The 12,792-nt window shown below is 46.9% G+C and overlaps 1 pseudogene; it reads left to right on the top strand.

Moving 5' to 3' along the window:
- LOC125944876 (uncharacterized) overlaps positions 1-12,402 on the top strand; it is a 39,429-nt pseudogene extending 27,027 nt beyond the window's left edge.
- The last annotated feature ends 390 nt before the right edge of the window (positions 12,403-12,792 follow it).

Genomic DNA, 12,792 nt, shown 5'->3' with positions numbered 1-12,792 from the left:
AAATAATCTGGGACCGCTGGCTATTAGGAATTTTACTGTTGGGATGAAAAAGCAGGTCCATTATTTGTTGCTGCTTCTCAGCAATACGACGCATAGCGGCAGTGATTACCTGATCCGAACCCGGCTGAACAGTGGACACAGAAGTGCCGCAAATCGAGGGCGGGGGGCTGTGGACCGTGTCAGCAGGCGGTAAAATGACTGTAGTGGGTACCTCCCCGGCCGGCGGACCCTGCTCCCCCCCCCCCCCCGGCAACTCCGCACCACGAAGAATCGCGTCCCCATCCGCAGAAAATACAGAATCGCTCGAACCGTCCGAGCGCGGCGACCGAACACCATCGGGAGGGTCGGGCCCGGACGGCAGGGCGGCCTGCTCATCCCTCGTCTCAGACATGGCTGCGCACACAGGCAGCGGCCATGTCTATCAGCAGGATGCCGGCCGACGGCAGGCTATGGCGAAAAACGGCGAAAAATCGCCAGAAAAACCCCTATTTCGCGTCGAATCAAGCCCGGGCACGTTAAAAAACAACCCCGATAAGAAATTCCGAGGGCCGAATGGGAAAAACCTCACCTTTTAAGAGAAAAATCAGGAGCCGATGCAGCCGCCGATCCGAACCACAGCTCGAGCGCTCGTGATTTCATACTCGTAGTTGGAAAAACTTGGTCAAATGGCCCAGTCCCATGAAAGGCTCGTCAAAATCGCGACAGAAAAGTGTGGGCCTTACACGAGTTATAGTGGCCATATAAATTGGAGTAAACATTCACCTAAAAATAAAATAGTAAGCATAGTGGACATAGTGGACATAGTAAGCACGGACCATGTAAACCTGTAAATACCTCACTGGATGACCTCGAGCACTCGCTTTCACAACGCAAGCATTGTGAAGAACGCCGGCAGCAGAGGCGAACGGGTCGTACAGCCGCGCGATTCATCGCAACTCTGAAAATTAGATTCATCATCATAATCTGGCAATTTTTATGTCCACTACTTACGGCCTCTGTGAGTGATCTGCGATGACCTGTGTCTCTTAACTCTGCAATACTAGGGGCGCAGAAAGACAGCCCAGCAAGGAAGACAGCACGCATAAAATTAGCAGCCATCCCTGATCGCCCTTTATCATTGCACCCACCAATGATTACCAACAATTAGATATAGCACGCGGGCCCCATAAGCGTCAGCTACGGCAGGGCTATATTCACAGCTACGGCAGGGCTAGAGAAGAAGACGCGCGATCTCTTTCCCATTCGCGTTTGATTACGTGACCTACAACTAACCCGAATATTCAGCGCGTGGGAAATAATGCCAATCAAGCCGCCAACCTTTGCGGCTCACTGTTACGTGATTTTTCCCGCACCCACAGGGTATGGGCCACTCATGCATATGGCTTTTGGATTTAATGCGGAACATCACGGCGACGACAACCACGACAATTTGCCTGAAGAGTCGATTTAATTGCTTTCGCCATAAAGCTAGAAATAGGAAATTGTTAGCAGAGGGTATATATATATATATATATAGCTGGGTAGCTGGTAGTATATATATATATATATATATATATATATATATATATATATATATATATATATATATGGGTAGGTTTCGGAAAGCTAGTCGGGCCCCCAGCCCCCCCCCCCCCCCCCCCCGTTAAAATGAAAACATTCCGCCTATGGCTATTCCAGTTTTGAAGCTGGGTAAAGACCCTTCCTCGGCGGCGAGTTACCGCTCGATAGCTCTCAAATGTTGCCTTTGTACGCTTTTTGCAAACAATGATTAATCGCCGACCTAACATTTCCTTGCACGGAACAATATGCTTGATCCCTATCAGTGTGGCTTCAGAGAAGGGCGGTCCTCAACTGATCATCTTGTGCGCATTGAAGGACATATCCGTGACGCATTTGTAAATAAACAGTTTTTCTTGTCGATATTCCTCGATATGCCAAAGGCGTATGACACAACTTGGCGTTACGGAATTTTGCGAGACTTGTCGGGAATGGGCATCCGTGGAAATATGCTAAACATAATAGAAAGCTATTTGTCTAAACGTACCTCCCGCGTGAAAATCGGCAATGTATTGTCGCGTCAATTTATACAGGAAACTGGTGTACGCAAAGGAGGTGTGTTCAGCTAAACACTGTTTATCGTGAAGATGAACACGCTTCGTGCTTCTTTACCATCAGTTATTTTTTTATTCCGTCTACGTAGACGACATACAAATAGGTTTCAAATCCTGCAACCTTACAGTGTGTGAGAGGCAAGTACAACAGGGCCTAAACAAAGTATCCAAGTGGGCAGATGCAAACGGATTCAAAGTGAACCCCGTACAAAAGTTCTTGTGTTCTTTTTACAAGAAAGAGAACCCTGGTTCCAGATCCTTGTGTAGAACTGTATGGGCAACACATACCTGTGAAAAAAGAGCACAAATTTTTAGGCATTGTATTTGACTCTCAACTTACTTTTATTCCACACATAAAATATCGCAAGGTGAAATGCCTAAAAACAATTCACTTACTAAAAATTTTATCTCATACAACATGGGGCAGTGACAGGAAGTGTTTACTGAACCTTTACAAGAGTCTCATTTCATCACGATTGGACTATTGTAGCCTGGTTTATCACTCTGTGGCCCTTAGTGCGCTGAAGATGCTGGATCCCGTCCACCATCTGGGTATCCGCCTGGCCGCTGAGGGTTTTAGATCAAGCCCTATTGAAAGTTTATATGTCGAATTAAATGAGTGGTCACTCCATCTGCAGAGAACATACACCAGCCTCACATATTTTCATCAGTATCCGTGTTCTAATACCATTAACGATATGACGTGTGCTACACTTTTTCGTAATCGTCCCTCTGTAAGACAGCCTTTCTCACTGCGTGTCAGGGAGCTTAGCGAAGAAATGGATGTCCCACTCCTCGAACATCGCTTAATGCCTCCAGCCAAGCTGTTAGCAGCTTGGGAGTGGCAGGTAGTCGAATGTCATATATCCTTCGTAGAAGTTACAAAGCACGCTTCAGAGGTCGAAATCCGAATGCATTTCCTAGAATTACAGTCCACGTACTCGTGCACAGAATTTTACACAGACGCTTCTGAATCACATGCCGGAGTATCTTATGCAGCCGTCGGTCCGTCCTTCTCGGAATCCGGCGTACTCCACCCAGAAACAAGTATCTTTACAGCTGAGGCATACGCACTATTGTCAGCTGTAAAGCATATAAAGAAATCAAAACTTCAAAAAACAATTATATTTACAGACTCCCAAAGCGTCGTAAAAGCGTTGAAGTCACCCTGTAAACAGAAAAACCCTGTACTCATTCAGCTCTATTCGGTTCTTTGTAGACCATATGCATCTAACCAGCATGTCATTATATGCTGGGTGCCTGGGCATAGAAGCACCGAGGGTAATGTTCTTGCCGACCAAATGGCCACATCAGTCTTATCACTCGCTGTTAATTAACCCTACAGCTGCTGTTCCTGCAACAGATTTGAAACCTTTCCTGCGAAAGAAACTGCGAAGCCACTGGCAACGCTTGTGGGACGCAGAAACAAATAATAAGCTTCATTTGATTAAGCCACAGTTAGGTTACTGGTCCTCCGTAACGAAAACCCGGCGATCGGATGTCCTATTCTGTCGTCTCAGAACAGGACACACATATGGCAGGCACCCACAGTTTTCTACTGACTGGCGATGAACCACCAACCTGTGGTAGATGTGGTGAGAAGCTGACCGTCCTCCAACGTCCTCGTGGAGAGCCGGGAAGCCGGAACGGAGAGAAGAAAACATCCTGTAGCATACCGCTATCTTTCTTCATCCCATGATGTTGATTGGTGAAGAACCGCTTTTTAATGCCCAAGCAGTACTCGAATTTTTGAATGATGTTGCACTACATGTTATTAGCCCAATAAGTTCGTAGCGCATCCTCTCTTCATATGATGCCGCTGTGATAGTTTTTCATACCACATTCCTCCCGGCCCTTGTGTTTCAAGGACTCTGTTCGGGCACTTGTGCTTCTGGGCAATTCTTGCATCTGTCATACTTTGTAAATCCTATCATTCCTTCGCAATGCATTCTCCATGACCATAGTACACCTCATTAGCCATTGCCACAATCTCATTACCTATAGATTTTACGCACTTTACAGCAACTATTTTCAGGCCCCTTTACAGCCACGTCTCATTTACGTCATCATACTCATTGCTTCACTGCAAACTTACTAACACTGGCATGGTGCTCTTTGGCCATACCTGGCCTTTGCGCCATTAAACAACATACATTCATTCATTCACATGTCATTCTCATAGCTTGAATGCATATATATTCTACGCACTTCTTACGTTTTTAGGCCTCTACAACGCCGTGTAACATCTACCCTTCAAAACTCACAGCTCATGCTTCATTAACAACTAATTAACATTGCCTTGACGCTCTTTGGCCACACATAGCCCTTGCGCCAAAAACATTCAATAATCATCTATTTGCACCCAAGCCCAGCGCTCGACCGCTGGCGCCGCCATGCGCCACTCGCGCGTACCATGTTTCTAGCCGCCGCCGTTGGAACGGAGAACACGCTGGGCTGTTGGTGACTAGGCAAGAATGTGGCTGCTGTTAAGAGATCGATGTTGTTGCTAAATAAACGCATCACTGTTTTGATGATCCAAATATAATCTCACTATCAGGGAGGGAGCGGTCTACCTGACTGGGGCAGTATTTTGTATTCGGGATGTTGCTACGCTGGGCAACACCCCAACGACCGCCGCTTCGCGTTGGCGCCCGGCACCGCGGCTTCCGCCGCGGCACCGGGGCTCAACCGACAAGAAAAAGCGTCATACCAAGGCGGAATTCGAACCCGCCTTGGTATCACCTTGGTATCGAACCCGCCTTGGCTCGCTTTGAGACCCCCGGTCTCAAGACGAGCGTCGTAACCACTAGGCCATACAGCCACGCTAGCGTTCCAGGACATGCATTCATGAGAAACATATGATTGCGTTCGAGCGCCCTCGGCGAAAGGAAGTACCTAGAAACATGTTACGCGCGAGCGGTGCATGGCGGCGCCAGCGGTCGAGCGCTGGGCTTAGGCGCAAATAGAAACACGCTACCGGGCTGGGAGCGCATTAGTACCTAGTTTACCGGCACGTCCTCGCCGGCAGAGCTAGTGTACCTCCCACAGCAGCGACGGATCCGCGACTATTTTGACAAAGCTGAGGTTGGACAAAGGGAGCCCAGAGAGCTTCGCAGATCTGTGTAAGGCCCCCTTTCGAGATGAGAACCCATATGAACAACTGAGCGTTGAGTCGTGATAGATCTCTACTTAGAAAACCGGTGGGTTTCCCGGAGCACCGGGGTTGACCGCCCAGGACCTCCCGCATACCATGCCGAAGCTCTATTAGTTCACCACCGATCCAGAAAGCGCTCGCTGTCTCCAAGATGGGGGATACTGGAAGAACCTCGAATTGATAAGCGAATTGTTGCTACGCTAGGGGAGGTAAGCACCGTTCGTGTCAAAGCGGCTGCTGCCTCGAGTAAAGGAGAGTGGAAAGGTGTTCATTTATTTGTTCCATGCATCTCTCTGTGCCCTTATGCACATATAATCCACTGGGGACCCTTGTTCAAATCCCCCTATGGAAACTATTCTTTCATTGAAGTGGTCATGGTGTGAGACAGGAGCACACCGCCAATCGCCTTGTAGGAAACAAATTATGCTTAACAATAAAAAGGCAACAGACAACTACCTTTGACCTACGGAAGATTACCGTAGCGGCATAGAAGGTAAAAAAATTTATAATACACGAATTTAAGTCGATTGAAATCCCAGGACCGGCAACCAAGCACAATTTTTCAGCCCTCCTTACGAAATTCAGTCGCACAGGAAGCGCTAGAAGACTGTCGGAGCAGGCGCCGCCAACAGCACGGACAACTTTCGCTTTCTTGCCTAGCGAAATAGACGCGAGATGCTAATATGTCGTTTCTTTTGTCTTGGGCATTGGCGAAACAAGGGAGTGTGGTCGGGGTGCATTGTATTATCCTGCCATGATAGAATCATCACAATTGCATGTAGTGTGTCAATTGTGTACTGTGGGACGGTGGATACATAAAATAAAAACGAATAACACCACCACAATCTAAGCGAAATGAATGTCTCAAATTAAAATCGACTTAAAAATTGAAGAAATCCCTTTAGCACTAATTCGTTCTGCATGTAGTACAATTGCAGCGCTTATGTTCAATGAATGCACATACAGTCAGTGTATCTTATATTGAAAGGCGGGTATGGAGAAGCAGCTGAAGATTTTAAAAGTTCGCCAGCCCTTCCCCTGTAGAAAATAGGGGGGGGGGGGGGTCTAAGCGAAACTTGTCCTGTGTACCTGACCTACTACTTTTCCTTCCCGTTCCTACTACTTTTCCTGCCCTTTCGTACTACTTGTCCTTCCATTTCCTTCTACTTTTCCTTCCCTTTCGTGCAACTTTTCCTTCCGTTGCTTGCCTTCGAGAGTGGCTCGTATCCACTATGGGGGATTGGCCAAGAATCGAGTGATTGAAGGAAAACAATTATCGGAGTCTAATAAGGCTCACTTTTGAAAATTTTTGAATGACCTTCCGTTGCGTTGTACGATTCTCTGCTCGTCGCTGTTGTCGCTTGCGTTCGATGTCTCCAGTTTGCTCGGCGGCGTAGTTAGCAGCATTCGCCCGCTCCTTGCCGCTTGCTATTCTTGGAAATTAAATTGCTTTAAAAGTAAATCTGTCCGTTACGGTAAGACAATAATGGCTCAAACCCCCGTAAACTCAGCCTCCCCATTACGACGACAGAAGAGAAGTGAAATTCTACTCTGGAATGATGAGCGGCAACGGAGCCAGCTGTGGCAGAAGACGACGATGACGAACGCGGGAGCAGTGGCACGAGCGCGTGCCGGGCACGAGCACGAGCGCAGCCCGAGGGGCGCCAACCAGCCAGCTGCAGAAGAAGATGACGACGCTCGAGCCAATGCTGATGATGATAGTTTTCTGCGTACAACGACCCCGACACAAGTGAGCCAATAAAGCTTCGCTTAAAAGAAACTTGAATGATTGAACGACGGAGAGTTCGGCCTGAGTGAAGCTCGTCATGGCCACTTCCCACTTTGCATCCATATTGAGTTTCAGTAGAGGGGCACTGGCAGAGCTTATTTATGCACCCTATGTGTGCCAGCTATAGTGCCTAGAATATACTGGCTAGTGTGCCGACCACCCGCTCTTTTCAATGGAGCAGCAATGGAGCAGTCGGCACCGTCTGCAATGAATGCCTACGGTGGCCGACAGGGGTCGCAGCGATAGAGGTGCGTGCAGACTAGGCGTGTCGTCTGCTTCGTACACAAGTTTTGCAGCGGTTGCGTCAATTTCTATGCTTAAGTTTTCAGTGTTATTACAGTGTTGCGTGTTTGTTCTTGCTGTTCTCAAAGAGTGACTACGTGGTTGTTCCTGTGCCTGTAATTACGACAACTATGTGGCGGCGGCGAAAAAAAATGTCAAAGCCAAAGCGACAGTGCAAGGAGGGGACCTGCTTTGTGCCGTTGTGTATAAGTGGTTAACGCTCGAACAAAGATCGTGTATCCTTGTTCACTGCACCATCTGATGCCACGCGGCTATCAGAATGGGCAAGAGTGATCAGGAGAACGGACAAAAGGCTGACGCCAACTGCTGTTGTTTGTGAAAAACATATCGAAAGCAGTTTAATCGAGCGCGCGTTCTCTATCACCGTCAACGGCGTTGTCCACGAGATTCCCTGGGATAAACCGCGCCTGAGAGCCGACGCCATACCCACGATATTTCTTGAGTATGCTAAGCACCTTGTGCCTAAAGTGCCAGCAAAAAGAAGAACAAGAAATCTGTGCGAACAGAATCTAGAGCTTCCAGCAAACCGGCACAGGCGTGCCGAGTCAGATGCCTCTGAGCTGTGCTCAGCCGTTGAGAGTGCCGAATCGGAGAGCCTCGGAGGATGTGGTGACCACCAGAATATATACCTGCAGAGTGCACTCCGCGCTGTAGCTCTGAAGCAGCGAGCGCGCAAAATGATGGAGCTGAGCGCCTGCACTAGTGAAATACGCCACCCGTCGCTTGGATGAAAGTGCCATCGCTGCCAGTAGAATCAGTAGCTTACGCTTATTGTGAAGTCGGAGTGAATAACTTCGCCACACTTTTCATTGAGAAAATTGTATTGTTCGTAAACCCTTTGCCTGAACGACAATCAGCGGTAGCCACGGTGTACCTGGGAGGAAGGGAGAAGTCCGATCAAGTCGGGAACAACTCGCGATGAGGCCGAATCCCTGATCAAGGACGTTTCCTTAACAGCTCTTTGCGGTGGGTGCGGCCTAAAGCCTGCTTCAAAGAAGCACACTTCCTACCGAGGCATGTTTTTGCGGAAAAATGCTAGTTATCTACGCAGTCTAATGAGGATTCTTGTGTTTTCTGCAAGTACCAAAGAATTCAGGCTCAAAACCGAGCCTGCAGAAAAAATAAAAGGGAAAAGGCAAGCGCAGGAAAGTATGGTTTTGCGAGAAAACATTTCTCGCAATTCGTCGAGAACCAAGAAACGACTCGCAACTGCAAATAAAAATGAAAACAGTTGGCACACATGAAAGAGCAAAAGGAGGCTGTTAGCGAAGAAGCAATTGAGAGTAAAATTAAATTTCTTCCTCCAAAACAGCAACTCGCTGTCAAGAGCTGTTTCCTTGCTTCAAGACGGATGTCACATAAGGCATGCGATACAATGATTTGTGGATCGTAGAATGCATGATGATGAAGATGGGCAGCCCCAAGTTATACGAACATATCCGCAGAGAAGCCATTATGGTAATTTTAACTGGGATTCATAGCGCTAAAACGACACAAGGACGAGGAAGAACACGGGACGAGCGCTCGTCCCGTGTTCTTCCTCGTCCTTGTGTCGTTTTAGCGCTATGAATCCCAGTTAAAATTACAATGACCTACCAACTCGCCCAAACTTCTTCCCCATTATGGTAATGCCTGTTAGAACATGCCTGCAAAGCTACCTGCAGCGCTTCAAGGGTGGCTTTGGCCTCAGTGCCAATATTGACTGAAAAGTCGAAGACCATGGATGTTTACAGTCGACACGGTGGCCTCGTCATCGATGAGATCAGATGCTTTCCGTGCACCTAAATGTAAAATCAGCCGGTTAGTAAAGCTTTATTAGAAATTCTTGGAAAGTCCTGCGTACATGAAGAAAATATGCTGTTCTGTTAATCGCTTCGATTTTCCGCAAACGAAATGTACGATCGAAAGCCAATATGCCTAAGGCGTTGCTTTTTATTGCGATATTATTTATATGACCACATACTCCAGGTAAATTTTCGCCACCGCTGTAATGTTCTGGATAAAGTTAAAGTGCGATAAGCTCCTATCACACCCCGAGTGCCGTATGCTGTGCGTGCGAGGGTGAGCCGAAAATTATAAAGGTTTGAAGCACACCATGTTCCCGTGCGTTCAATGCTGGATATCACGTTATTAAGCGCGACCTTGGGGCGGGGGTGGCAGGCGAGGGAGCGTTTGCTCCTCAAGCCCTGCCGTGGGTGCGCATGGATGTGCGCGCGCCTTATCTTGGGGGTTATATGCGGCGGGTGTATAGCCTAAGGGCGAGCCGAGATGACTTGTGGCTACATAAACGCTCTCTGCTCCTGCGCGCCTAGAGTTGAAGGTCAAGTAATCTCAATTTCCGGAAAGGTGGTAAAGCGAGAGGCAGCACGAAGCACTCCCTCTCTGCTTGTGCTCACGCCAGAGTTGTGACAGTGAATGTTCGTGGTCATCGAGTGATATCCGTCCAAGAAGTGCCTGTGCGCACGCGACACCGTTCTTGTAAATTTAATTAGTTGACTGCAACCTACACTTCCGATAAAACTACGAACCTTCATACTTCGTGTAGTTGTTTCACGCTTTGCCGTCGCTATAAAATTGCTCACCTTTCATGTGACTGTCATTTAACATTGTTTTACAGCGATTGATTAGGCGACACGGGCCTGGGCTCACGCTTGTGATAACATTTATGCAATGTGTCTATTCACCTACTTCCTCCCATTATCATCCCCCATTGTGACCCTCTTTCTTCCCCTCTTCCCCTTCCCTTACGTAGAGCAGCAGGCCAGATGCTCCATATTCCGGCCGACCTCTCTACATTTTCAAATCAATAAACTACTTCTTCTTTACAGCGATTGATATATCATAACCTTTTCTGAGAGACGTCAAAGTAAAACTGGATGTTGCGGCAGTGCTTCTCTTTTACTATTAAGGTCACATTGAAGGCTTTGTCGACCTCTTGGATCATACACCTGCTGACCAGAAGAATGTGCTGGCAGACCTCGGCGTGGTTGTGCTGTTTCAGCGATTTGCTGGTAAGCTGATTTCATTTTCTTTTTTGCTTCGCAACCAACTGTGAGGCATGTGCTCTTAGAAAATACGTATACCTTTATGCATGCAGGAAACTGGGCTCAAATTCTTGGCGTTTTTGGCTCCAAGGGCAATGTAAAATCCGTGACACTGGCGAAAATCATTGTGGAAACGGCCGTCCTTGCTGAAAAAGCTGGCCTCTTTGTAGACTGCATAACATGCGACGGCGCCAGCTGGAATAGGAGCATGTGGCTTCTGTTTGGAATACAGGGTGAGATTTTATTTGAGAGTAATATGCTAAGTTTTTTTTTATAACGTGGTGCTACTGCAGCACACGGTTGACGATTTTCACAACTTGTGATAAAGTAATTACGAGCAGTGATGGCGCAGTGGCTTTTGTGTTGCGCAGCTAAGCCCGAGAGCGCGGGATCAAATCCCTGGCGCGACCACCGCATTTCGATGGGGGCGAAATACAAAAACACCCGTGTACCGAGCATTGGGTGCTCGTTAAAACTCCCTAGGTGGTCAAAATAATCCGTAGTCCTGTCCCCCACTAACGCGTGCGTCATAATCGGATTGCGGTTTAGGTACGTAAAACCCCACAATTTAAATTTTAAAATAACGTAATGATTGTTCCTTCTCGGCATGTTTTCTTTTTTTACAAGGTTCTGCAAGCTACGTTCGGAGCAGCACCAAGCACCCAGTCGATCCGAAGAGGCAGCTGTTCTTTGTGCCGGATTTTCCACACCTAATGAAAAACATAAGAAGTGGATTTGTTGCAAAAGCGTACATGACACCAGTTGGACATGTCCACAGTGGTATTGTTGAGGCAGATCGGGAAAGTATTACACTAAAGGTGATGGCGAGCATTACAAATTCCCACATTAAGCCGAACTGTTTCGAAAAATTGAAGGTGGACATCGCATTTCAGCTCTTCAGCGATCATGTCATCAAAGGGCTTTTTGTGTACAGCTAGCGCATTGAGTCTTCGTATAGGACTGTGCAACCGACTGTAGATTTTGTGAAAGAAATGAATCGCCTGATTCGTGTCATGACATCACGGACAAGCGAAAAGGCGCTCAAGCCTGGCAGTCCAAACATGCACTTTTTGAAAGGGTTTCTTGATTATTTGCCAGAGTGGGAGCAGCATGCAAAACAAGCTGATGGTGGTTTTCTTACACAAAGTACAGCTTCTCGACTAAGGGTTACCATCAAGAGTACCCTTGATCTGTTGTCCTACTTGATATCTACCGTGGGCTTCAAATATCTTTAACGTCCCGGCTAAGCCAGGATAAGCTAGAAAATCTTTTTGGAATAATTAGACAATCATCAGGGTGCAACGATCAACCAACAGTTTCGCAGATTCTCGTGACTGTCAATTTACTGGCATTTTATAATCTAGCCAAACCACCCAGAGAAGGGAACTTCCCACCAGACATAGTCAAGGCACTGCTGAATCCAAATGACTTGTGTGCAACAACGGGCAGGAGCCTTCTGGACAGGATAGACGGCCTTCTTGATCACGGAAGTATCAATTAAGCTGAGGATGTCATTCAATCTCTCGGGTGCAGTAAAAAAGAGCAATAGTGCTTTGATATACTATACTGCAGGTTATATTGCACCAAGGATCATTGCCAGAAGTGCTTGTCCCCAGTGTGCAGGCTGCCTTTGCGTAAGTAAAGCTGGAGCTAGTGCCGACGCTGCTTCATACCTCACTACCCACCCATTTTGACAATGGAGGCCTTGACTATCCTAGTCAAAACTTTTCAACCGCTGTAAAAGCCATGGAAGATGCTTTTACTGTGTTTTTTTAGTAAAAACAAGTTACATGAAGCGAGTCTAGCTGAATTTTCAATTCAGCTTCAGACACTGGCCTTTCCTCAACTAGGGTGCCCAGAGCACAAAAAAGCAGCTTTAACAGCAGTTGTGAAGTTCTATGTTCTCTTGAGATTTCTTTTTTTTTTGTAGAAGGCATCAACAAAGAGAGGGTAGCGCAAAGGTCACGGCAAAAGCTCCATAAACTGCGCCACTGCCGCTAGATCTATCTTCTTTATGTAGGTTGCATTATTGCATCTGGTGATGTCTTGTGCCTACGTTTCACTGTTGTTAAGTTTCAATAAAATCTTTGTTACTTTAAATAAAAGCTCTTTTTCATACTTTTCGTTACGTAGATTAGACATAAAAAAGAACGAGTTTACCAGGTATAAACAATGTATACAGTACACGGAACACCAGCAGTCAGCTTTACAGGCTAATATAACCTTAGCATTATTTTAATTTATTAGAATAAAGTAGCCTAAAAATTACCTATAAGAAATTACGCTATCGCTAGAATACAAATTCTGTTTCCCTTCGCAGCATAGAAGCATTGGAGGTTCGACGAGTATAAGCATTTCACGCAAGGGACACGCACTAAAGAAGCTTGTTGT

This window comes from Dermacentor silvarum, chromosome 4, assembly GCF_013339745.2.
Source record: "Dermacentor silvarum isolate Dsil-2018 chromosome 4, BIME_Dsil_1.4, whole genome shotgun sequence".
NCBI classification, from domain to species: domain Eukaryota; kingdom Metazoa; phylum Arthropoda; class Arachnida; order Ixodida; family Ixodidae; genus Dermacentor; species Dermacentor silvarum.
Note: the sequence above shows the minus strand (reverse complement) of the source record. Positions and strands in the feature narration are given on the sequence as shown.